We start from the raw sequence: 22431 nt of genomic DNA, 5'->3' as shown, positions 1-22431 counted from the left end.
CAGTGAACAAGACAGATGGTGCATCAGTTCCAAATGGGCGGCTGGACGATACATGGTAGGTAAGAAAATAAAGGAATGATATGATTGCAGGTTCAGAAAATGCTCTGAAGACCAAATGCAGCATGTAATAAAGTGGACTGGAGCAGCCTCTTAGAAAGTTGTCAGAGAAGGCCCTTCAGGGAGATGACATTTGGGTTGAGACTTGGAAGATAAGGAACCGGCCACATGGAGATCCAGGCCAGTGCATGCCAGCAGGAGGATCTGGAAAAGAAACTAGTTCGGGAATGGGCGTGTGTTGTCGAGGTGTTGACTGTGGTAGGCAGGCAGGCAGGCTGGATCCACAGGGATATCAGGAAGACATTAACAGTTGGAGGCAGAGCAACAGGAGAGGCTGATGGCTTAGACATGAGGGACTGAGAAGGGCCCCCAGTGTCTCCTGCATTCAGTGGTTAAGCAGTTGGGTGGGTCAGGATACCCCAAAGCAGATTTAAGGATAAATCTTGTATCCAGGAGACTATGAAACCACATCAAAACATCTACAGAACAAGCTACTGGTGCAAAATTATTTCTTCTTGCGTTTGTTTAGAAAAGTGCAGCTTACAAAGCAGTTTCCCCATCTCCCCTTTGATTTGGCTTAAAAAACTCTATGGCAGAAGTGTAACCCCATTTTACAGAGAGAAAATAGACACAAAATGATCAGCCCAGCGTTGCCAGCCCATACGGGAAGCTGAGGGCTCAAGACAGTTTCCTGGTCAGAAGCTCAATGATGTTTTCTGTGTCCCAGAGGTCACAGGCTTCCAGTGCTGCCCAAAGAAGGGTCCTAAACATGGAACCTAATCCCTGGCCCCGGACAACCCCGATAGACTGCTCTGCTGTTCCAGAATCCCAACTCTTGACTCACAGACCACCTCTTTCCCTCTGGCGACTGATGCGGGCGGTGGCCCCGGCACGCGAGGGTATTTTTGCATGCCCTCATCTTGCTGTCCACTGCCTTTCTGGCCAACTCCGCATCCACTCACACGCTCCCTGCAGCTGCTGGGGACTTTGCTGCCAGCTCCCAGCCCTCTGGGTATTCTTTCAGTTGCAATATCATTTCCTCTTGGGCTAAAGGTCAGGGGAAATCCTGATGGTATGAAAATCTCTGGCCAGCAGAGGAATATGCCGGTGAGCAGACTGAAGGAGAGCCTGAGGCCAAGGCTCGCTTCATCTTTACTCCCTATGTGAGCATGGATGGGACCTTGGGTGTTAGGACTTTTCATCTGTCAAATGGGTCATTGCAAGTTTTGAATGAGGTAATGGTTTGTTTAGGCATTCGCTCATTCAACAAATATTTGTCTGACACCTGCTACATGCCAGATGCTGTTTCTGCTGCTCGGGATCTGACTGAACAATCTCTACTCTGACCTCATGGAAATTATATTCTGGTGGATAGTAGAGGAGATAACAAATAGAAGACTCAATATATGTTGGTTGTTAATGAGCTCTATGAAGAAAAGAGTGGAGGGGAACAGGGAATGCTAGGGGTGAGGGGTTGCCATTTCACACAAGGTAGAAAAGCAGAACTGAAGAAGGTGAAGGAAAGGGTCTGCAGATATTTGGGGAAAAGCATTCCAACTGAGGGAACAGCAGGTGCAAAGGCCCTGGGGTGCGAGTGTGCTTGGCAGTAGGGAGGTGGGTGTGACTGGAATGGAATGAGCTAGGCAAAGAATAGCAGGTGCTGAGGTCAGTGAGCAGTGGAGGGTCTGGAGCTGTGGGGGACCTTGCAGGCCATTTTCAAAATGAGGGCTTTTATTCTGAGAGATCTAAATGGGAGCCAGAGGACATGAAAGGATTCCGTAACTGCACTGGCTCTGAATATAATCAGGGGTATTAGTAGTGGGCAGTGGGCAGTAGAGGGCACAGAAGCTGGGATTTGAAAGATTTCCATGTAGTTCCAGTCTAGCATGGAGAGTTGGAATAATTAGACCTGCTTGGCTCCTACAAACATATATATATATACACACTATACATATATATATGTATATATATATAGCATATATATATAGCATACTATATATGTGTATATAGTATATATATAGTCCTTTAAGGATAGCTGGGCACAGCCTGGTTCAAGGTTAGCTGGAGGCTGTGGCTGAGGAAGCGATGGCTGGGAGAGATTGCTATTCCATTTTGCAGGAGGCCAAGGAGGTGGAGGTTGAGGACTTCTGATTTCTTTGGCCCCTCGGTCCTTGGTGTCCCAATAGAAGCAAAGCCCTGGAATTGAGGAGGAGGTGACCAGGTGCCCCTAGCAGATGGCGGTGGGGGGAGCATCACCATTTGCACGTGTGTGTGCTGAGTTGCTTCAGTCCTGTCCAACTCTTTGCGACCCCACCAGGCTCCTCTGTGCATGAGATTCTCCAGGCAAGAATACCGGAATGAGTTGTCATGCCCTCCGCCAGGTGATCTTCCAGACCTAGGGATCAAAACTGTGTCTCTTACATCTCCTGCATTGGCAGGCGGGTTCTTTACCACGAGCGCCACCTGGGAAGTCCAGCCTCACAAAGACTCAGTGGCAAAAAAGCCACGAACATCCCCATCTCACAGATGAGGAAACAAGGTTCCAAACGGTGAAGTGACTTGTCTGCCCTGATGGTACGGAGATGGTTAGTAATGGAAAAGCTGAAGGTGGGTCCTGACGGAGCCCCCAGATTTGAGCTCCTTCCCCTCTGCCTCCTTCCCCTTTCCCTCCAGAAAGGACAAGGAGCACAAGTCAGGTTATCTAGCGGGGGTGGCTGCCTGCTCCCAAGGGACCTAGGGCATTTTCCAGGAGGTCTTGAGGGTACATCCAAGGTCACCACTGAGATGGGGGTCACAGCAGTTAAGAACACACATCCTTTCTCTGTCACCCTTACCAGCAAGAGGTTGGCGGGTCTAGTCTTTTCTCAGAAGGGCAGCCAAACTCCTGCTTCCACTACAGCTAAGCCTGGCGGTCAATTTGCAGTGAATACGGTTTGACTACTCCCCTGAGGCCCCTGTGATGTGGCCCTGCTGGCCTCTTCCACCTGGTACCTCAGGGCTTCCTGCTCTGTGCTGTCACCTCAGCTACTCACGGTGGCTCAGATTTCCATTCTCTTCTTGCTGATGCTTCTTCCTCTGTCACACCCACCTCACCTGGCCAAATCCTTCTGGATCTTCAAGGCTCAGCTTGAACACCACTTCCTCTGGGAAGCCCTGTTACTCCTCTTGAGATAGAAGCCCCCTCTTCTCTGTCTCCAGCGCCCTGGGCTTAGTTACATCCCTTACCACAAGTCCTGTCTATTTGGCTGACCCCCTTGTCTAGATTTTAGCATCCTGAAGACAGGGACCTTGTCTTGCCCAATAATGAACACCCAGCACTGCACTTGGCACATCATAGCAGACACCCAATAAAATATATGACTGATGGATGGATTGATGGATGGATGCACAGGTAGATGGATGAATCGGGAAGACAGTGCTTAAAAAGAAAACCCCAATCATTTCTAACTCAGCATCACCGATGGGAAAATATTGTCTTTTTCAGCTTACAGAGAGAGGGGAATAGATATTCTTGGAACGATGGCTTTCAACCTTAGCTGCACTTTGGGATCATCTTGGGAAGCCTTTTAGAAAAATACCAATGTATGCATCCCTCTCCAGAGATTCTTATTTGATTGGTCTGAGGCATGGCCTAGGCCTTGGGAGTTTAAAAAGCTCCCCAGGTGATTCTAAGGTGCAGCCCAAATTGAGATTCTCTACTGAGAGAACCCTGTAAAAGGTAGCCTCATCTCATGATGCGTTCTTATAGCCAATCTCTTTTCCTCCCAAGCTCACCAGGAATGGAAAATGTGGAGCTGGAGACAGACATTGAGTACTAAGAAAGTCATTTCTCACATCTATTTCAGTAAAACCAATCAAATGAGTGAGACAGGTGTGGCTTTGGCTATAACTGTAGCCACAAGCACACAGAACAAGGCAGAAAGAAATACAGCCTGATGCAGACAAAGATTGGGGGCGATGGGGACAGGGAGCATTCGGAGACTGCGGATATATTTTCCTTACATGTGACTGCAAGACAAAAAAAACTTGAAAAAATACATATATATGCCCATATTTAATCTTTGGTTAATTACCTCTTCAGTAAGAGGCTATGCAAAGACCTTGTAGATTTCATTAGTCACAGTGGTTTATTCAAACGTCTCCTTTGCATAAGAAACCCAGGCTTACAGCTGGTCTCTGGGAAAGAATGCCCTCCAGGCCTTGAAAAGAGAGCTCCAGGCCTGTTCACTGCTCTCACTGAAACACAGCAGAGGTCAGCGGCCCGTGATGCAAGGGGCCAGGCTGAAATGTTTCCATCCAGCATTTGCAATTCAATCCCACAGTTTCCTTTATGGAACAATTCACTAAATTCAGAGTTGTTCTTTTTTCTAATTCACCATATAATTCACCTCCCAAATTCAATTAAGAAGCAATCTGTTAGCAGCTTCGGGAGCAAGCTGCTTTTCTTTGGGAAAGCCCAATTTTCTTCCGCTCCCAACAAAAAGTGGCTTAATTATATGCATCATATGAGACATTGATGTACACACAACGCCCCTCCACCATAATTAATGAAATATTAACCATATACATCCAAAGACATCTAGGTAGAAAGGGATGGGCTTTTCCAAAGACCAAGAGGACGGAGTCATAGACCAGTATTGTTTATTCGAATATATGATCACTCATTGGGACTGTGAATTAGTATTCATGAATATGGTAATTAATAAACAGAACCTCATAGTAATTATTCCTTCTGTATTATTCTTAGAGCCCAACGTTACTTGGTTCTTGCTTTTCTTAAACACAAAAATAACTACCATTTTAAAAATGTTGACTAGGACTTTGCTGGACCCACTCCAGTGTTCTTGCCTGGAGAATCCCAGGGATGGGGGAGCCTGGTAGACTGCTGTCTATGGGGTCGCACAGAGTTGGACACAACTGAAGTGACTTAGCAGCAGCAGGACTTTGCTGGAGGTCCAGTGATTAAGACTGCCAACCAGTGTAGGGGGGCATGGGTTCAATCCCTGGTTGGGGAACTAAGCTGCCACATGCCAATGAGGCCAAAAAAAAAAAAAAAAAAAGTCCTTGATTATTTTCAAGTACTCACATGTTACCTGTATTTAATCCTCAAGTTAACCTCTGAGGTGGGTGTTATTCTCATTTTACATGCAGGGTAACTGAGGTTTAGGGCAGTTAAGACATCACTGTGGACACAGCCACTGGATGAAGAGGCTGAGAGTCTCCCAGATCAGTCTAAAGTGAAAACTTTTAAGATACAACACAAGTAACCCTGCCAGGACAACCTTAGCTCTCACATTTTTACTGACTTTTTAATACCTGTATTTCCAGCTCTGACCCATTAGAGGTAAATCTAGCAGAAAGCTACTTTGCTTACTCTAAGGAAAAAACATAAAATTTCTAGCACAAGATCTTAAAAATCACTTTATTGCCAGTCCACTCCATAAGTACTGATTGAGTGCCATCTTTGGGCAGCACCGTGCTGGGTTCCTAAGGCAGAGACAGGCAGTGTCTCTCTTCATGGTGCCTTCCTGGTGCCAGTGGAGGGAAGAAAATCCACAGTAAACAATGAGATCATGGGACTCCCCCCGGTGGTCCAGTGGTTAGGACTGACATTTTCAGTGCCATGGGTTTGATCCCTGGTCAGGGAAATAAGATCCCGCAAGCTGAATGGCATGGCCAAAAAACAAATAACAAAACAAGGCAAAAAAGACCATTCTGTGGAAGGATTAAGCACTTTCAAGAAATTAAAAGTTTTTCAAAGAACAATGGGGGCTGGGATCCCAGGGAAGATCTGAGTTGGTGACATCTGAGCTGACACCTAAATGATGAGGTAGACATCTATCTGGGGAGAATATTCTAGAAGGAAAAAAAAAATACCAGCAAGTTAAAAAAGTCCAGAGGGAGAAAAATAAGTGTCCGATGGAGCTGGAACTGAGGCTAACACCTGAGAGATACAAGGCCAGTTCATGCAGGGCATCAGACTCTTACCCTTACAGTCAGTCTGCCATGCCCTTTGGTCATATGTAATGCACACGGCAATGCCATGAATAAGTAACCTCATTCCTCTTCTACAGAAGAGACAATTGAGGTTCGTGAATAAGTCGTCCAAGGTCACCCAGCTGGCAAGTGACGGAATTTGCCTTGCAAAGCAGGCCCTTCTGATTCCAGAATCCATGCTCCTAACCCTGCTCTACACCTGTACAGGTAGGGTCTGAGCAAGCATCCCAGGCAAGGCCAATGGATGAAGCATCTACATACCTCTGTCAGAAAAGCAAGACACACCTATTCACCAGAGCTTTTATTTATTTATTAGGGAAAAAAAAAAGCAAGGCAAAGTCCCTTTAACAGGTTGATTTAGGAATGCACTAGGCAACCACTACAGTAATCAATGTGTAATCCCAAGTAATTCGGTGCCAAGTAATTTTATATCTATGCCAAATTTCAAATGCTACAGAAGGGGAAGGGAGAATAAGTTAAAAGATTACTGCCAGTTTTTGTTAATGAAGTGATTTATTATTGGCCAGTGTATAATAAAATAGGAATTCTTACATACTGCTGTTGGAGTAGAAATATAAACTAGTAACATGTTTTGAGGTAATTTAGCAAGATGTATCAACATCTTTTAAAACAAGCAATAATAATGACTTTGACCCAATAATATAACTTCTAGATATCAGTACAAAGGAAATGACAATGAAAAACAACAGATGTTCATCCCCAACATTTTAAAGACAGACTGTGTCAATCACACCCCCCACAGGGGGCAGTAAAGGAATTATGATATAAAGGAAATGCAAAACAATGTGGAAAAAATACTGGAAGGAAATAACCACAGTGTCCATTGTGATGATCTCTGATGGGTGATTTTTGGACAAATATTAATTTTTTTATGTACTTTCTGTAATTTCTAAATCTTCAACATATTACTTTTATAATCAGGAAATAAAAAGATTTTCAAATGAAGAACTAGATTACATCACATATTTTGCCTAAGAACATGTGTTCTGCACTTCATGGTGTATGTCTGCACACACATACACACACATACAAACACACAGTTGCTGGGAAACCCTTTTCTGATGAGAAAGAAACATATTTGTGTTTATGCAGATGGAAAAGTTGTGGTCCAGCCTTTTTTTTTTTTTTTTTTTCTGATTTTCTGCTCTGATCATGGAAAGAGAAAATAATGAGCCCACACCTTGGCAAGATGGAAGAGAGGAAAGCTCATTGGTGAGAATGAGAGAAGGCTTGTTGAAACCTTCTTTCAGACAGTGTTGGCTGGCTCCTGGGAGACCCAGTCTGCCCTTCCCCACTCTGTTAACTGACTCCCACCTGTGTCCTTGCATTGGCTGAAGAGGCCTTGGAATTTGCTCTGACCACAGGCAGAAGCTCAAGAGAGACTTCTTATCATGCAAATTTGAGCTACTCTAGCCCGGAGCCTCCAGCCAGATGTCCATCTTGCCTGGTATTGGGCCCTCCGCCCATTGTGGGAGTGCCTGTGACTGCATTTTTCCTAGTCCCTGACTGTGGGTTGAGCTACGTCAGGCCTTCTGCTTAAAGATGCTCTTGGAGTACTTGTTGCTCACCTGGATTCAAACCTCCATTGCTCTCCTGAGCCCTGGACTCTAGGTATCCTTGTACACTTGGCCCACATCTTTCACACAAGCCTGGCCTTGGATTCTTGGCCATTTCCATCATTTATTACTGTGCAACAAACTATTCCTCTAAACAGAGTGGGTTAAAACAACCACCATTCTATCCTTGCTTCTGAGGGCCAAGAGTTGGGGTAAGGAACAAATGGGGCTGACTGGTCTCTGCTCTGTGACCTGAGCTGGGATGAAAAGGTTGAGGGATGATGGAGATGGCTCATGTGGAGGCAGCATTCCAAAAGGATGAGCCCCACTGTGCAGTTGTTTTTTCAGCTTCTGCTTAAAAATCTTTCTAATGTCCTGCTGGCCAAAGCCAGTCAAAACCAAGCCTAGAGTCACGAAGAATGACTATGCCAGATGAGGTTTGTCAGGGACCACAAATGGAACAGCTTACCCCTAGACTGATCTCTAGATGCTTAAAGTTCTAGCAAGTCAGATGGTTTGCAAGATGGACCTAGAGGACTAGCTCTGGAGTCAGACTGTCCAAGGATAAACCTTTACTCTGTCACTTACTAGCCATGTGATCTTAACTCATTTAATGTCTCTATGTTTTAGTCTCCTCATCCATAAAATAAGGATGAGAGTATTCACCTCATAAGGGCATCATCCAGATTAAAAGAGATGATGCGTGTAAGCCATAGAGCAATGCCTGGTTCAGAGTCAGCACTCACTAAGAACAACAGACTGCTTTCAAATAGGAAAAGGAATACATCAAGGCTGTATATTGTCACCCTGCTTATTTAACTTATATGCAGAGTACATCATGAGAAATGCTGGGCTGGAAGAAGCACAAGCTGGAATCAAGATTGCCGGGAAAAATATCAATAACCTTAGATATGCAGATGACATCACCCTTATGGCAGAAAGTGAAGATGAACTAAAAAGCCTCTTGATGAAAGTGAAAGAGGAGAGTGAAAAAGTTGGCTTAAAGCTCAACATTCAGAAAATGAAGATCATGGCATCTGGTCCCATCACTTCATGGGAAATAGATGGGGAAACAGTGGAAACAGTGTCAGACTTTATTTTTGGGGGATCCAAAATCACTGCAGATGGTGATTGCAGCCATGAAATTAAAAGACGCTTACTCCTTGGAAGGAAAGTTATGACCAACCTAGATAGCATATTCAAAAGCAGAGACATTACTTTGCCAACAAAGGTCCGTCTAGTCAAGGCTATGGTTTTTCCAGTAGTCATGTATGGATGTGAGAGTTGGACTATGAAGAAAGCTGAGCACCAAAGAATTGATGCTTTTGAACTGTGGTGTTGGAGAAGACTCTTGAGAGTCCCTTGGACTGCAAGGAGATCCAACCAGTCCATTCTAAAGGAGATCAGTCCTAGGTGTTCTTTGGAAGGACTGATGCTGAAGCTGAAGCTCCAGTACTTTGGCCACCTCATGCGAAGAGTTGACTCATTGGAAAATACTCTGATGCTGGGAGGGATTGGGGGCAGGAGGAGAAGGGGACGACAGAGGGATGAGATGGCTGGATGGCATCACCGACTCGATGGACATGAGTTTGGGTGAACTCCAGGAGTTGGTGATGGACAGGGAGGTCTGGCGTGCTGTGATTCATGGGGTTGCAAAGAGTCAGACACGACTGAGCGACTGAACTGAACTGAACTGAAAGTTAGCTATTATTACTATTGGTTCTAAAACTATTCGGAAGTCTGAAACGGGGTGAAACAATAAGCCATGGAGACAAGACATTTTATACCAGAAATACCACGAATGAAGTAAAAAGTTCAAGTTCTCCTTAAAACGCACTTTAGAGAACCAAGTTTAGGCTGAGGATCCATTGATAGTCAATGGAAGTCAGTGAAAACCAGACCTTCTCTGCACCCAAGCATGGTATTTCTTTAAACATTGCTCATAACAACTTGAGACATCAAATAACTAAAACATTAACTAAAGAAATACATTAAGAAGATACACATCCTGTTACCCCATGGACTCGGCCACTCTGCCCATGGGAACACTGGAGTGGGCTTCTCAGGTAGCGCTGGTGGCAAAGAACCTGCCTGACAATGTGGGAGACAGAAGAGACTTGAGTTTGACCCCTGGCATGGCAACCCACTCCAGTATTCTTGCGTGGAGAATCCCGTGGACAGAGGAGCCTGGCAGGCTGCAGTCCATTGGGTTGCAGAATCGGATACGACTCAGGCAACTTAGGATGCACACATATGTTAAGAAAACACTCAGGTGACTAGCTTGTGTGTTGTCATCCTGTTATTCCTGGGAGAGTAGAATGGATTGGCCAAGATAAGAAAGTGTCATTCACTGAGTTGTTGTTGTTGTGCAGTTGCTAATTTGTGTTCGACCCTTTGCAACCCCATAGACTGCAGCATGTCAGACTTCCCTGGAGTTTGCTCAAACTCATATCCATTTAGTCAGTGATGCCATCCAACCATCTCATCCTCTGTTGTCCCCTTCTTCTCCTGCCCTTAATCTTTCCCAGCACTAGAGTCTTTCCCAGTGAGTTGGCTCTTGACAGCAGGTGGCCAAAATACTGGAACTTCAGCTTAAGCCTCAGTCCTTCTAATGAATATTCATGGTTGATTCTCTTTAGGATTGACTGGTTTGATCTCTTTACTCTCTAAGGGACTCTCAAGAGTCTTCTCCAGCACCACAGTTTGAAAGCATCAATTCTTCAGCACTCAGCCTTCTTTATGGTCCAGCACTCACATCTGTACACGACTAATGGAAAAACCATAGCTTTGACTACACAGACTTTTGCGGGCAAAATGATGTCTCTGCTTTTTGATATGCTGTCTAGGTTGGTCATAGCTTTTTTCCCCAAGGAGCAAGCGTCTTCTAATTTCATGGCTGCAGTCACCATCTGCAGTGATTATGGAGCCCAAGAAAATAAAATCTGCCACTGTTTCTATTTTTTCCCCATCTATCCTTTTTTTCCCCACCTACTCATTCACTGAATAGTGGGTCCCAAATTACAAGTTAGAGCTTTGCTGAGAGAAATTATGTATTGGGGACCTTGTTTTCCAAGGACTATGCTTGCTGCCTTACATGTATTTTCTCATTTAATTCTCAGCATAGTCCAGTTGAGGTAAGGACTATTACTGACTTTACTTACAAATGAAAGAACTGAGGCATAGAAAACTTTAAATAATTCACCCACAGTCACACAGCTTTCTGGGCACTGAGGCAGAAAAGGGAGGGGAGTTTAAGTCCTCAGCCCAAGTCCCACCGGAATCTGGTCCCAACAAGCCTTTCCAGCTTCCCTTCTCCCCCGAGTCCTACCTCCTCACCCACCCACCAACCATCCTGAGCCGCTCAGTTCTCACCCCAAGCTCCCCACTCCATGACTGTGTTCAGGCTCTGGCTTCCACCTGCAATGCCCTCCCCACCTCAACCCTAATCAAAATCTCCACAGCTCAGCTCAGCCTGCTCTGTGAAGCCATCTCTTATCTCTGTGTTTCACCTACAAACCCCTAGTGGCCCTTTACTCACTCACCCCTTCATTCATTCTTTCAGCAAGCTTCTAAGGGGCCCCTCTCAGTGCCAGGCACTGTACCAGGTGTCAGACACAGTCCCTCCTCTCAAGGAGCTCCCAGCCCTGATCATACCATCTCCGGAGTATAACAATTTGCAGACCAAGTCTGTTGTTCAATATGAGACACTTAATTCCTGAGGACCGAGACAATATCTTGTCTATTTCCATTGTGTGGTTTCATAGCGGAGGCTTAACAAGTATGTCCATTTGAACTGGACTGAAGAGAACTGACTGATACTTGCATGTATTATCTCAATTGTGTGTATTCTCGCTGCATCTGAGTGGGATAAATTATTATGGCTACCCCCATTTTACAGATAAGGAAACTGAGGCTCGAGGAGGTTAAAGTCCTCTACTGTGGTCACCACCTGGTACGTAGCAGAGCTGTGAGGGTCCAACTCTGCACCCTTACTCTTTGCCTCACTGCTCTGTCCCTTGGTGTCTGATGGGAACAGAAAAGGAAGGGAAAACCCCTGACAATAAAGAAAAGGTAATTGACACCCAAGGGTTAAGTCTTTCTCACTACCTGGTATAACGTTCCTTGGAAGAGACATACATTTGTCCTCATTGAACATCTTAGAAGAATTTTAGCACGTGACCTTTGCACAGGTGACCAAATGACTGATAAAGATTTACAATCTATAGATGTCTCAAAGGACAAACCCCATGAAGTGGGTCACAGGAAGAGTGGCAAGGAACTCAGGAATCATGGAAAGGAAGGCCAGCCCAAGCCCTCTTCAGGAAACTGGAGGAGAGAAGCAGAAAGAGGACCATGGAGCTCCACAGCCTGTCTTTGACCTTTTGGGACAGAAGTCAATTTAGTTCAAGAAGAAGCACAGAGCAATGACTTCATCTTTAAGAGATAGACTAGGTGAATAGAGATTAGGGTGACTAGTCCTCTTCTGGGTGATGGTGTATGTCAGTGATGTGGAACGAGCCCTTTGTTTCAGAAAGATTAATACCTAATGGTCCCATTCCTCTGATTTCCTGGGCCAGAAGGAATGTGTTCTGATGCCAAGCAGCACATGCTGGGCCATAAACCACCTGCTGTGGGACACTGTCCTGTTGGCACCCTAATGCCAACCAGAGCCTGGGATACGGCATGCTGTGCTGTGGGGGTAAAGAGGGGATGGGATGAGGACAAGGATGAGGACTTTGATCGAAAGTTCCAAGAAAGGAAGAAAAGAGACTCCAGGAGAAGGTTGGTCTTCCAGACTACCAGGCAATAGATAACGCTTGGGACCTCCTCCCTTGATGGAGCAGAGAGGCGCAGCCCTGGCTGTTGTCATGGGACCTGAATTAGGATGTTGACCCTTACCCACTGGCCCGAAGTGCCAACTCCAATGCCCAGAGTTAGGGGCCAAGGCAAGTAAAACACCAGGGTGTGAAAGATGCTTGGGGAGCAGTGAGGTCTGCGGCAAGCCGCAGAGCACCTGCTCCTCCACAGTCCGGTCCATCATTACGCAACCGCGTTGCTTGTCGCTATGTGGGACTGCGGGACCAGTGGGGCCAGAACTTCCAACTTTTCATGAGAAGCCAGAGTTCTGGGTTTTTAATGAGAAATTTGATTTTTAAATTTTGGCAGTAAATTTTTAAAAAATGTAAGCTCTACAAAACAAACAAAGCACATCTGCAGACCAGATTTGGCTGGTGGGCTGACCGCTTAGGACCTCTGGGCTGTGGAGCAAATGGGAACGCCTCTAGGGGGTGCCCGTGTCAGGCAAGACGGGAATTCCTCAGGCCACGGCAGCAGGGTCCAGGGATGCAGAAGAGTCACGGAGAATCTCTGAAGTAGAGGCAAGGAGCAGGATGGGGACTAACAAAGTTCAGAGGCTCAGTGTCCGGGTCAGGAGGTGCTTTTCTCTCACTGCGGGCAAACCGGGTCAGTAAAGGATACCAAAGAGAAATATGTCGACCTGAATGCAGGATGAGATTCCAGGGAGCCCACTGGAGGGTCTCTAGAAGGTCTCATGTTAGATGCAATTTGAGCAGACCATTCTAAAGTCCCACAAGGCATCCCACGATGGAGGAGCTGCAGACATACAGATATCTGATCAACCATGAATGCTGCTGACACCATCACTGAGTCCACATACATTCATGGATTATTTTGTCAAAAGAACTGAGAAAATCATTCTTGGCCCTCAGGAAGCTTGAAGTCCAACCCTCCGTTCTACAGACAAGGAGGTCCCATGAGGCGAATTGACATGTCAAGGTCTGCCATGCAATGGATAACTGAAGGGGTGTGGCACTGGTTTTGTTGGAAAACAATTTAGTTCATTATCATGCCCAACAAGAAAATATTTGAGTAGTAAATGCATCTGAAACAAAGGTCAGTTTCAGCTGTAACTGAATGTACACATCCAAAAGAGGTCAAGAAAAACAAGCAAGAGTGCAAGAAACTAAAAATGCTACGCTAAAAGATTTTAAGGGTGGTTAATTATTGGATAAATGCATCCTTTATTTTGTCAAAAAGGATTCACGACAGTGTGCTCTTAGGTCAGGGCGGGGAGTATTGTTTATACTGAGGCCACTGATGCTAGAACAATCATTCGGAGAACTGCATAAATAAAAAGCCTTAGAGTACATTTGTTTCATTTCTTGTTGCTTTAGGGATCACCTACTGTTTAAATGAACAGAAAACAGATTTCTAGTCAATAAATTAAAAAAAAAAATACACAGTTACCAGAGCATGAAAACAGAATCAGATTAAGAAGAAGCAAAGAGTGATGCTTGGACAGGTGAGGCACGATCTTTCTGTTGGCCAAAACTGAGTGGCAAAGACTAGAGCCTCACCCAAGACTAGCCATCCCCAGCTCTCATGAGGCCGTGTTCCTGAATTCCAGGTATCAAGATGACTGATGGGAACTCGTATTTTCTCATGAACATAATATAAATGGCAAAGAGGGTGTGAGGTTAATAGGCTTGACGCCAAGACCAAGTTAACTGCAAAGGGAGCTCCTTCCTCATCCCCACACACCGGGGGTCAGCTCGCTCGCCCCTCCCCTCCACTGCGCAGAGGCGGCTCCAGCCTTCGCTCCTCTCTGAAGCCACAGAGACACACCCACCACCTGCTTCTTTCATCACGCTGTTTCTTCCCCCCGCCTCCCCGGGGCTCTGATCCGTTCACTCCTCACTCCTTCCCCTGGTGATTTCTTCCTCTCTGAGGGCTTCCCCAGTACCCCTACATAGATGGGTACCGCAGGCAGTCAGCGGGGAAGGCTCAAGCAGAGGCAGCATGGTGCAGACGCGGGCACGGCGGCCATGACGGCCAGGCGCAAGAAGAGAAAAAGCCGGAAGGAGATTGTCTGGGGCCCCGAGAGAAGCCAGCCTTCTTTTCTCTCTAGTCTCTAGTCGAGTCCCCGGGGGCCGGCTCTTCTGCTTCTGTCCTTAGATGGCCAAGAAAATATATTCCTAAATAAACTCTTCTATCGAGCTGTATCGAGTAGGATTCTGTATCTCTAAACTGAAAGGACCTTGCCTAGAAGGTCAGGCAGTAAACGCTTCTTCGTCCTGGTTTCTCAAGCTATATCTCTCAGTTTTGACTCGGGCTCCCAAATTCAAGGTCCTTTGCTGGCGTGGGGCTGGGAAAGCGGCTCCCTGCATGGATGCCCAAGGGTGGTCCCTGCCCCTCCCCCACCTGGTTCTGCAGCCTGTTGTGACTCCAAGTAGCCTTCCAGCCCAGGTTCTCCAAATTCTGACAAACACAAGTCATAATAAAAATCAATCCAAAGGTGAATTAACTTTTCCCAACATTTCAAATTCACAGCGAACTCTGGCTTCAGTCCAAGGTATAAGTCAGCCTCTGAACGAGGCCTCAGGGAGAAAGATGATAGAATCCTTATGTTACATTCTTTTTTCCTTCCCAAAGAGCAGCTGTGCACTTTATCAGATGCCTCTTTTTTATCTCAAATCATCTCACTAAATTGAAAACTTTATGGGCGGAATAACTGCCAGGCCTCGCCGGGTTGCTCACCCCAGTCCTCCTCTCCAGTTGCTGACTGCACGCGGAGCCAGCCCTGTCCTCAGGCGGGGGGATTTAGGGAGTTTGCGCTCCACACTTGACGGTCACAGCAGCACATCACCTTTGGCTCCGATTTTGATCTAAGGAATTCTGCTTAACCTCTGACCCTTGTCCCCACCTTATTCTCTCAGGCCAAGGCTCTGACTTCTTGTCCTCCTTAGTATCCACTTCGCAGAAGAACCAGGGTCCTTGCCTTTCCTTCCCAGCTCCCAGCATGGCACTGAAACCCTCTGTGAGTTCTATTACAGGCCTCTCTGATGCTGTCTGCCTGGCTCTCTGGCCTCACATGAACATTCCTGCCTTCCATCAGGTCTTGGGTCCCAGGCTGGATGCCCAATACCGACTTTTGCCTGATGACAGCTGTCACCCTGGGCCTTCTCTCCAGGTGTGAGTTCTGCCCACTGGACCTTATCTCCTCTGGGAAGTCAGTAGGGCCCCCAAACCCATGGGGTCTTTTGGTTCTAGGTCCTCCCCCACCTCAGCCTGCCCCACTCCTGCAGTACTGCCAAAGCAGGTCCATAATCCCGCCCATCATTAAAATTCCATCTCCTTAATGGCGGAATAAAAAGTGGATACAGCTGTACCCTTGGTGCTGCGCACAGAAGAGGTTCCCAATTAGCATCTGGTCCTTAAAGGAAGAAGAGAGGGAGTGGAGGGAGAGAGAGGGAAAGGGACTCTTACCAAGAAGACAGCGTTCAGCAGAGCTGTGGGCAGACACAGGGGAGTGTAAGACATGCCTAAGTCACAGTGCAGCTATAAAGATCAAGTTCTAGACTGTGGGAGCCAAGGCAAATTCTCTCTGGAAGGGGAGGGGTGAAATAGAGCCATCAGCGAGGGGTGGGCTCAGATCCGCAAAGATAAGAGCTGAGAGGAGCTCTGGAGGAGTGTGAAGAAAGGCTGGCACTTTGTCTCCGGCTTGGAAAAGACCCAAGGACCACACCTAGGGCTCTGTACAAAGGTATCAGTAAAGATTAGCTATTGACCATGTGGCCGAAGGATACCCTCTTCAGCTACTCTTGCAAGGTGATCTGGGCTTGCCCAACCCGAGAGCACCACCCCTGAGCATGCGCCTTTCTTCATTGCTGGATCCCATGCCAGGCACCCACATTCAAACCAACAGTCCTAACCCCAAGTGGCCTGGGGGAGCAGAGGAACAAGGGGGCCACCATACAATCCTGAGGCTCCATCTTCAACTCACAAGGGTTTGTCTGCTGCGGTCCCTGTGCCCAGGCTGATGCTGGAACTACAAAGAGAGAGCGCCAAAACCAAAGAGAAGTCACAGCTGTTGACAGTTTGGTGGGCAAAGCAAGGCACACACTGAACATGAACACAGCAACCTGAGATGGCGGGGGCAGGATGGAGAGCAGCCCCATAAGTGCCTAGAACTCGCCCTTGTTTTCTATCCTCACCTCTCAAAGGTAGTGGTGGGGAAACCAAGCCTGCACAGCTCAAGGCAACAGGGTTAGTGGTGAAGCCAGCAGCGATTTCTAGAAGCAATGCAGCGTAGAGGCTAAAAGCCACCTTTGACATTAGACGAAGTTAAGTCCTAATCTTGGCTCTACCAATAGTTAGTTGTGTGATCAAAGAAAGGTTACACACTTCTCTGAACATTAGCTTACATATCTGTAGGTATCAACAGTACCTGCCACATAGAGCTGTTGTATGAAGATGAAATGAGATCATTTAAGACACTATTTGGAGAAGGAAATAGCAGCCCACTCCAGTATTCTTGCCTGGAAAATCCTGTGGACAGAGGAGCCTGGCAGGTTACAGTCCATGGGGTCACAAAGAGTCGGACGTGACTAAGCGAGTAAACAGCAAGACACAATTAGCACACCACAAACGGTAGTTATTCTTTTGGCTGTCGCCATCAAAGAAGAACCAACATCTAATCCATTCTTAGATCTTTGTTTGCCCAACTTCATGACCTAGAGTTTGACTCAGGTGGACTAGGGAAGGTTTATGCTGGGGATTGATAGAGATTCCCCATGACTGGTGGGATCTAAATCTAAGGATCTGATCAGATAACACTGGTGCAGGCCCAGCTCCAGAAACCCCAGCTGCATGCAGGCAGGGTACTGCAAAGGAAGCGACTTCCCGGCACATAGGGAGTGTGGAGTCTGGGACACAGAGGTGGGCTGGGAGATGAGAAGGCAGGAGCCAGCATACAGTCATATGGGTATTATTCCCTGAGCACCCACCAGTCCTCAGACTCCAGGCTGAGTGCTTTACCTCCCACACTGTCCCATTCCCCCCACATTTCCACTTTCCAAATAAGGAAGGAATCCCCTAACTCCCCCAGTTAATTAGTACAGAGCCAGGGAGGCCCACCTGACACCAGCATCCATGCCTTTCTATCCTGCAGCTCTAGGATCCAGTAAGTCCACGTGAGAACATCTCTGATAGAGTGGAAACAGACAGGAAAGGGGGACCATGGACCTGAGTTTTCTAACTTGGAATTCACAGAGTAAACTTCTTAAAACTGCAAGCAAAACTGTGTATGTAAGAAGTGCTGAAAATACTCATCAGACTCTCAGAGGGATTTGTGAAGCACAAAATATCAAGTCCAGTGTAAGGAGAGAAAAAGAAGTCCCCAAGACCTTATTCCCAAGCTCTGGAGGAGACAGTGGAAAGGATGAGCAAGACCGCTCCCGACAGCTTCTTGTTCCTCTAAGCCAGTGGCCCCGGCAAGAGCGATCACCAGATCTCACCCAGATGATGTTTTCTGATGTGAAAGAAGACAGTTGTGAACCCAGCTGTCTCCATCTCAGCAAGCCTAACCTGCCATTCATCCATAAGCTCAGGACACTGTCCCTTCTACAGGATGTCACAGGGAGCCACCACTGCCCCTATTTCTTTCCTGGACGCTGATTGGTTAGTAGCATGCCCACCACCAATAAAGATTAATGAAAAGCTGAAGCCATGTCTATCCAGCATGGGAAATGTCTCCATGGGAGGACAGTCAGAAAAACCACAGCCTGTTGATGGGACTGCTCAAAGCAACCCCCACTCACAAGTTCTCTTAAGGGCCTCATGGCTAAAAATGTGTCCAGGAACAGAGACATGTTGGGTCCCTTGGAAGGTAGGGCCCAGGAACCCGTGTGGTATGTGTGGGTCTTTCATGGGTACACTTTAGCCTTCTGTGCCTAAATTTAGCCCCTCAATGCTCAATGGCCTCTGCTTCCTCTCTTTTCTCCAACTTGAAGCACCAGAGCTCAAATACAGAGTTCAAACTGGCTCAAAAGAAGTCAGGATGTGGTTTCATGAGACCCCCTATTCGGAGGAGACTGAGACCAGGTGATAGTAGCACATACCCCTACGAGTCACAGGCAAAGTAGGAGAAGGAACTCAAGGAGTCGAAGGCTCTGCGGGGTCCATCTGTGAGTGATAAGGCCTAAGGAGAGGAGGCAAGTTACCCCAACTTAAGTCTTCGACTCTCTCCAGCTGATTTATTATTTTGAACTCAAATGCCCAAACTATTGGGCTTATGTGGACATCCTACACAGATGGCAGGAGTTAAGAGTAAGGTTGGTTCCGTCAAAAGAGATGGACATGGCCCAGAGGCTCAAAAATAGACAATGTGGGAAACGTCAGCTTCCATCAGAGCCAGTAAGTAATTAAAGCCATTTTCCCTTCCAGAGTCTTCATTACAAAGAGCAAGAAATCAGATCCATTACCCGGATGGAGAGAACTGCAAGATGAGATTGCCTCTCCAAGTTTCTAAACATTTGCAAAGATGAGAATGTTCAACTTCACTTCCTGGATGCTTTAGGACAGAAACAAACAACCAAAGTCCCAAAAAGTCAAGAACACAGGCCTTCTCTCCACATCTTGTGTGGTTAGGGGGAGAGGTATCCCAGAATTCAGAAATGGGGTGTCAGGCTCTGCACCCCCACATCAGAGAGGATGCAAAAGGATGGGAGAATGTGTGTGTGCCTGCGTGTGTGTCCCGCTAAGTACTTCCTTCACTACACAGCTAATCCGATTAGCAGCTTTAGGAAACTCTGCAATGTTAATTCAAGGGCCCCATTCATAGAACAGCTTGGCCCATGCCTGCCCAGAACTCCCATTCTTCTCACTGCACATAAAATGCTCACAGAAGGACGTTCTCTCCCTGAAGAATGCACTCTCGCCTCCTCACCCCCACACACATCCGAGAGGCTGCTGCCACTTCTCATGGCGGGGGGAATGGGGCTGTCTGAAAATGGGCAGAACAGTACTCTCTCCATCTCAGGCACAAAATCAGGCTGATATTAACAGTACTGTCAACCCAGGTGGCCTCTGAAGCCAGCATCTGTGCTGAGTAAAGGGTGTCATGAATCTCCCCAGTCGTGGGGCCCTGAGTAAGCCATTGGTTGTCTGTGGACCGTCACTTCTTTGTCTGTAGCGTGGGGACTTGGAGCAGAGGGCGTAGCCAGGACAGGAGATGGGAGGGAAGGACAGTGGGGGTCTGTACAGACACCATGCCGTAGTGTTTCGCTGGAGGATGAGAGAGGGAAGGGAATGAGTGTGTGGGCTGTGGATAAAGCATCGAGGACCTGTGGCACCAGATAAGGAATGTTTTTGATAAGGGATGGGGAGCCATGGAAGGATTTTAAAAAGCCGTGCATCAGTTTTCTCGGGCTGCCATGACAAGTTACCACAGAGTCGGCGGCTTACGAACAGGTATCTATTCTTTCCCAGTTCCAAAGGACAGCAGTCTGAAATCACGGGGTTGGCAGGGCTATGCTCCCTCTGCCCTAGGCTCTAGGGGAGAATCCCTCCTCGCCTTATCCTAGCTTGTGGTTAAGTGATTAAGTGAAAGTTGCTCAGTCATGTCCGACTCTTTGCGACCCCATGGAGTACACAGTCCATGGAATTCTCCAGGCCAGAATACTGGAGTGGGTAGCCTTTCCCTTCCCCAGGGGATCTTCCCAACCCAGGGATCAAACCCAGGTCTCCCATATTGCAGGCGGATTCTTTACCAGCTGAGCCACCAGGGAAGCCCAAGAATTCTGAAGTGGGCAGCCTATCCCTTCTCCAGTGGATTTTCCCAACCCAGGAATCGAACCGGGGTCTCCTGCCTTGCAGGCGGATTCTTTACCAGTTGAGCTACCTCTCCGCAATCCTTGGTGTCCACTGGCTTGTAGCCACATCGCTCTTCATGTGTTCTTCCTCTCTGTGTCCTTCTGTGTCCTCTCCTCTTCTTATAAAGATTCTAGTCACTGGACTCAGGGCCCCCCACATCAAGGATGATCTCAAGATGCTTAACTAATTAGATCTGCAGAGACTCTTTTCAAATAAGGTTGTATTCTGGGGTTTGGACAGACACAAATCTAGGGGAACACTATTCAATCTAGCACATTGGTTGCAAGGTCAGGTCCAGGAAGATCTCTTGGAAGCAGGATGGGGAAGCAGAAACTGGAGGCAGGGAGACGGATCTGATCAGAAATAATTACCAGTAGCCTAGGATCCTAAGTGACCAGCAAGGGGGCTCCCTTCTGGGGACCCAGAGCCCTCAGCGGCTATTTTTGTGGCCAGCCCAGCACACTGAGTGGGCTCTCAAACCCACCTAGGTACAAGGTCTTGGCTCACTTCCTGGTCCAGAAAGACTCCAGCTCCTTTCCCAGAGCTAGCAAAGGCATGGCTACTTGCGCCCCTGTTGGTTTCCATTCCTTCCTTCTGGCAACACGGCAGACAGGTTGGTACCACGGAGGACACAGCCTGGGGGAGTGGAAGCCTTGGGTTCTAGTTCTGACACTGCAACTGGCTGAATTTGGGACACAGGGCACATCTAGAAAATGAGGCAGACCAGGTAATTTCTAGAACAAGGACACTGTTTCATTCAGCAACCAGGAAAGCAGCTCCAAGTTCAAAGGAGAGAGCAGGGAAAGGAGGTATCTGGGGCCACAATGCATCCCATCCCCCTCCAGGGATTTAGCCCTGTTCCCACCACACCCTCCCAAAAACTCAGGGGTAATTACCCAAACTTGGAAATGAGATAACCGATATCTAAGAATACATCCTTTCACACATTTGGAAGTACAAAGAGCGGATAAAGGTGTGGTTCCTTTAAAAAAATTTTTTTTTAACCAAAGCAAATGTTTAAAGATCTATGCACAGTGTTGTTCACAGTAGCAATGTCTCTAATAGAAAACAACAACAACAAAATATTACAGAAAAGAAGAAAAACAACCATCATGTCCTTCTGTATAGATTAATTCAATAAATGGTGGCAGAGTTGTACATGAAATGTGATCCGCCTCAAAATACCACATTAAAAGATGTCCATGGCATGGTGTTAAAGACGCAGGTTACACAGAGGGTGTTCAGAGAAATTCCTTTTATGTTTAAAAAATATCCACACATGACCTGAGTGCAGTAAGGCTGGAAGGGATCCAGCAAACAGATCATGATGGGGACCCCTGGGGCTGGGATAAAAAGGGATTTTCACTTCATACTTTTTACAGTTTTGAGCTATTGGACTTTTTTTTTTTTTTTTAACAACCAGTGATATTAGTTTAATCAGCAAAAACAATTTAAAATATTCCCATTATGAAAATAAAATAACTGTTTTAGATAGATGCAAAGTCCTATAGGCCCTCAGAGAAAAGTAATCAAGATAAAAATAACCTTGCACAAAAACACACCAGAGAAAACTATATATCTCTAGCTTGGGAAGGAGGAAATATCAGGAAGGTTTATGCTTCAAAGGCCTCATGCCCAAGCCCCCAAGGTTCCCTCCTGCACATAACAAATGTCCATCATCCTCTACTTTGACCTCGAACCCACCTAGGTCAGTGTTCTTTCTACAAATACTACTACTAACAATGAGGAAGAACAGGAAGGGTTGATATTTACTGAGCATTTCTTATGCGCCAGGCACTGTGCTCAGCACTTGTATTCTTTCCTTTGGTCCTCACAACATCACTCCAAGGTAAGGATTATTACTCTACCCATTTAACAGATGAAGATACTGAGGCCCAGCTCATGGATTCAAGCCCAGACAGTCTGAGGTCAAAGCTGGTGATGGTGACCAGTGCTTTGACTACACTCCTGAGAGCAATGTCTTGTGGGAGCTTTTCAGCCCTAAGGCCCCTGGGAGATCATTCAGGGCCTGCCAGGCTCCATCCACCTCTTCCTTCTCCTCTCTCCAACCTTCTGGATACAAAAGTGCTGGGCCACCTCTGGGGGATCCAAAGTCGAATCTGTGTGG

At 46.8% G+C, this 22431-nt stretch overlaps 1 protein-coding gene across 2 annotated transcripts in view; it reads right to left on the bottom strand.

The window, feature by feature from the left end:
• TLL2 (tolloid like 2) overlaps positions 1 to 22431 on the bottom strand; it is a 143076-nt gene that overhangs the window by 78280 nt on the left and 42365 nt on the right. The gene's annotated exons all lie outside the window — the stretch shown is intronic.

Source organism: Capra hircus, chromosome 26 (assembly GCF_001704415.2).
Source record: "Capra hircus breed San Clemente chromosome 26, ASM170441v1, whole genome shotgun sequence".
NCBI classification, from domain to species: Eukaryota; Metazoa; Chordata; class Mammalia; order Artiodactyla; family Bovidae; genus Capra; species Capra hircus.
This window is presented reverse-complemented; position numbering and strand designations above follow the sequence as displayed.